Source organism: Piliocolobus tephrosceles, chromosome 13, assembly GCF_002776525.5.
Source record: "Piliocolobus tephrosceles isolate RC106 chromosome 13, ASM277652v3, whole genome shotgun sequence".
Lineage (NCBI taxonomy): Eukaryota > Metazoa > Chordata > Mammalia > Primates > Cercopithecidae > Piliocolobus > Piliocolobus tephrosceles.
This window is the reverse complement of record NC_045446.1, coordinates 110,532,508-110,536,520: the sequence shown is the minus strand read 5'-3', so window position 1 is coordinate 110,536,520 and position 4,013 is coordinate 110,532,508. Positions and strand designations below refer to the sequence as shown.

At 51.3% G+C, this 4,013-nt stretch overlaps 1 protein-coding gene across 1 annotated transcript in view; it reads right to left on the bottom strand.

Annotated features, from left to right (window-relative positions):
• The window catches only part of GRIK4 (glutamate ionotropic receptor kainate type subunit 4), a 488,614-nt gene that overhangs the window by 121,828 nt on the left and 362,773 nt on the right, over window positions 1–4,013 (bottom strand). The gene's annotated exons all lie outside the window — the stretch shown is intronic.

Sequence of the window (4,013 nt, the reverse complement as noted above, 5' to 3'; positions counted from 1 at the left end):
CTTCTCTTGCCCAAGGTCACAAAGCAAGGCCTGAAGGCCTGGCACCCCTTTGTCCAGCCTGGCTTCCTCCCCTCTCCACAGCACTGTCTTCCACCTCCGTCCCGCTGAGAAGCCCAGGTTGTCGTTGCTCTATCAGATGTATTCTGATGCCTCATCTCCCAGGACAACTTGGGGCAATCTTTCATTGTTGCCTTCTCGGCAGCAGATGGGAGCATGGGACTCTGGCACCAGGGTGGGGGCAGGAAGGGGTGGTGGGCAGGCTTCTCGAATACCCTGGGTTGGGGCCATCACCCGGTTTGCCTCCTGGCCAGACTGGCTGTTTGTTCTCACGTTAGCCCCTCAGTTAAGAGCCATTAGCCACTGGCTGCCTACCTAGCACCCATTCTTCTCCCCTTCTTCCTCCCATTTTATTCAGGTATCCTTCCTTGTCCCAAGCTGCAAGGAGCTTCGGAGGAGGCTGAGCCAGCCCCAGGTCCCAGGGAATCCTGGGTGGTCCAAGGTCCCCATGCCGATATGTGATTCGGGACTGTGTGAGTGACCCCACTGGAACAACGAGCCATGAACTGCGGCCTGGAAGGAGGGGCTTGCTTCTCAGGAAAGTTTCCTGTCTCCTAAGAGGACGCTCCTTCCCTCTCCTCTGGACATGTCTGTGTCTGGTTGGGATGCTTGGACTGCTGCAGCCAGCCCAGCTCCAGCCTGAGCATGAAGCTGGCACCAAGCAGGGACACAGCAGAGATGGAAAAGATTCGGTCTCCAACCTCATCACTCCGGAATCTTGCTAAGCCACGCAATAACACATTTCCGTTTTCCCACAAGGCATTTTAATACAGGGTTTCTGTTGCCGAGAGTACTCTGGTACCAAGGCCCTGGGGATCCCTTTCCTCTCAGAGGCATCGTTGCACCAAGCCCCAGAGTCCAAGCCCCCCTCCTCAGGTCCCCTCTTCCTCCGGTGAGGCTGTGTGCTGGTCCCCAAGAGACCCTCATCACGGCAGAGTTGCAGAGAAAGCGCCACGCCGTTTCTCACATCCTCCCACCAAGCCCCCAGCTTGTTCCTGCCACATGGTTGCCACTATTCCCACTCCGTCTGGGACATGGTTTTCCTGGCTGATGCTCTCTTATTAGCGCATGATGTGGATGCTGAGAGATCCATGCATGCCTGTTGGCAATGTTCTTTGGCATCTCCAACTCCAGGGCCTTCAAGATTCTTCGAGTGCTTCTAGTACTAATGCCAGCTAGGGATGCTGGGCGCGGGGAGCAGGTGGAAGGAAAATCCTCAAGGTTCTGGTCTCCTCTCCATCTGTACGTGGCCTTCAGAGGGGCGAAACCAGTGACGAGTCCCCCGTAGGCTCTGGGCTTTACGGTTCCTCTGTGTGGTTCAGCCTGGGCTGGTCAGAGCTGACCCCTTCTAAACCCCAAATGTCTTCTCTCCCAGTGCAGTCTCCTTGGGTTCCTCCACCTATACCAGGCCGCTCTCTTCTACAGGCTCCTGGCAATCTGCCCACACTTCTCACCTGGATCCTTCAAACTACTCTGAGAATTCACTTCCCAACCCTTGTGCCTGCAGCTATCTCCTCGCAGTCACCAATCTCCTGCCCTCACCCAATTTCTCCTCTGATGGTGTGTGAGCCCGTCATCTCTCTGCCTCATCAATTTTTCCATCTTGTTTCAGATCTCCATCCCAAAGCATCTTTCTCCCTCTCCTAATTGCTTTCTCCCTCCGCTCTTACTTACTCGTTTAGCTCTGGAAAGCATTTGGGGCTACAGTCAGGGAGAAGCAGTTTCTATTACAAAAGCCCTCTGGGCCTGGCGTGGTAGCTCATGCCTATAACCCCAGCACTTTGGGAGGCCGAGGTGGGCTGATCATGAGGTCAGGAGATCGAGACCATCCTGGCCAACATGGTGAAACCCCATCTCTACTAAAAATACAAAAAAAGTAGCCAGGTGTGGTGGCGGGCGCCTGTAGTCCCAGATACTTGGGAGGCTGAGGCAGGAGAATTGCTTGAACCCAGGAGGCAGAGGTTGCAGTGAGCCAAGACTGTGCCACTGCACTCCAGCCTAGGCGACAAAGAGAGACTCCATCTCAAAAAAAAAAAAAAGAAAAGAAAAGAAAGAAAAGCCCTCCAACCATGTCTCCACTTCTGGGCCCACCAGGGGAAGGAGGCGCCCCCCCACCTCACTCCATTTCCACCCCTTCTCTACTCTCTGATTCCATTTCCTTTTCCTCTCTGTCTTTCTGTGGCCTCCGCTCCTCATCTGTGTGTGCACGCCTCTTGGTTTTGTCTCTGCTTCTCCTGTCCCTGTCTCTTCTAAATACTAAATCCCCCAAATGACTCAGTCCTCATTTAAAATCCTCTCCTCTTTCTTGGCACCAAGACGTTGCTTGGCAATGAACTCTCGATTCTCTTGTTTTTATATTTTCATTTGGTTTTTCATTGTTATTTTCTTTTGAGCTGTTTGCAAATTGTTTAGGGGAATGCAAGGCTCTGTATAAATTAAGATGAATCAATTCTGACTCAGGGAGCTGTGGCTGAGTTCCTTCCCCCTCCCATGACATGAAAATAAGAATATCTCCTAAATACACACCTGGAACCTCATCTCTCTCCACGCCCCAGATGACGGGATTCCCAGGATCCTGCCGGATACTGATTTATCTCTGAACTTCTGCAGCTTAAACTCTACCCCCCAATATAAAACCAGGACAGGAACCATTAAAATCTCATGGAATAGTTCTTACAATCTGGATTTTATTCAATGAAATAAACACTTAATTACAAACATCTGCTTTAGCCTAAATTCTAATTACTTAATCTAGCCATCTGTAATTTTAATGATTTTCCAGGATTTTTGTTCTTTGCCGCGTGATTAATGGGAACGGCGTGTGAAGCTAGCGGGTGTGTGTCTCCATTTGCGACACCTCGTCTTCTGCTTGCATTGTCTAAGGCAGAAGCACGTTTGCTGCTCCTGTTGGCCACCTGGCAGGTATGGCCTGGGGGCGTGGACTGATCCAGAAGGTTAGGAATAGCGGGAGACACTTACCCAAGTCAGGAGAAAAAGGCAATGGAGAGAAGAAAGCGCCAAGAGTGAAGAAAGAGCAGGGAACATCGTGTGGAGAGAGAAAAACAGAAAGGAAGGTCTAGGGGGAAAAGGGTAAAGAAAGGGAGAAGAGGGAGAGAAAGAGAGAACGTCCCCACTGAGGCTGGAGCTGCAGCCTTTGTAGAACGCTCAAAGGCGGGGACAGAACCAGGCTGTTTTCCTGGAACTGACTCCCTCTCGCCTTCCAGCTCCCCAGAACATAAAAGAGCTGGGCTGTTTGTGCTGTGAATTTCTCAGTCTCCAAAGAGACAGGAAGAGGCACCACTTTTCAAAAGCTGGTTGCTAAAGTGAGAAGCCTTGAGAAAGGTGTGTTGCTACTGTCGCTGCCGTGAGCTTCCTTTCCACACGCTGAGATGAGAGTGTCCGGAATACCTTCCCTTCCCTCTCGGAGGCCACAGAGACAGTAGCTGGAGGTCTCTGGCACCGGGAGACAGATGTAGGTTCTACTCCAGGTTATATTGGAGTGCTGATCTCGGGGGACCCTTGATGTGCCATCCAATACTTCCATGCCTCAGTTTCCCCACTTGTCCAAAAGGGCTACATGACCACTCTTAACTGTTACTAGGATGCTCTGAGGAGGAAAATAGGAGAAGGAGGGATAATTTCACGGGAAGGGCTACAGGAGTCTTCAGCTCTGTGCTGAGGTGAAACCCAGTGGGATGGGCGCCCTGCTGTCCTCAGGAAGAAAGAACACTTGTCCATTTTATTGGCAAGAAAACCAAAGGGACTTGGCTGAGAGAACGCTGACTAAAGTAGACGCAGAAATCTGTGATCGGCACAAGGACCAGCTGTAGGCCTGAGGTCCACATAGATGCTCCTCGCACGGTCCCGTGAGACAGGCTTGAGCCCGTGCAGCTCAGCCCATTTACTCTTATTCTTTTTTTTTCTTTTCTTTTTTTTTTTTTTTTGAGGTGGAGTCT